This window comes from Onychostoma macrolepis, chromosome 19 (assembly GCF_012432095.1).
Source record: "Onychostoma macrolepis isolate SWU-2019 chromosome 19, ASM1243209v1, whole genome shotgun sequence".
In the NCBI taxonomy this organism is placed as follows: Eukaryota; Metazoa; Chordata; class Actinopteri; order Cypriniformes; family Cyprinidae; genus Onychostoma; species Onychostoma macrolepis.
Genome location: NC_081173.1, coordinates 19,201,392 through 19,201,962, shown reverse-complemented (window position 1 = coordinate 19,201,962; position 571 = coordinate 19,201,392).

Sequence of the window (571 nt, the reverse complement as noted above, 5' to 3'; positions counted from 1 at the left end):
TCTATATAGAATTATATATAAATGTATATTCACAAATGTTTTAAACCTTGCCTTAAAAGTGCCTACCATTTGGAAACGTGCAAATGTCTGTCGTTTAGACGCAATGTGTACGCCAGAATGGCTAGAGTGATCGGTATTGTGTTAGCACAGCAGACAGAAATGGTAACTTTTTATTTTTTTATTTTTTTTTTTAGTTGTACAAAAAGCAGACAGTATTGTACCTATAAGTTAAAACAACACTACTGAATAAACATTGTGGCCTAAATATTCTGGTCTCCTTTTCTTTTTTTATCTGTTTATACAACCATCCATCCATTTATTCATCTATTTGTCATTTTGTCATCTGTCCAGCCTTTTGTTCTATCTGTCTGTCTGTCTGTCTGTCTGTCTGTCTATCGTTGGTTCATTTGTTCTATCTATCGTTCATTCATTCTATAATTCGTTCTATTTATCTATCATTCATTATTGTCTGTCTGTCTATCTGTCTGTCGTTCACTTTATCTATTGTTCAATCTTTCATTCTATCTATATATCTATCGTTCTATCTGTTGTTCTATAATATCTATCTACA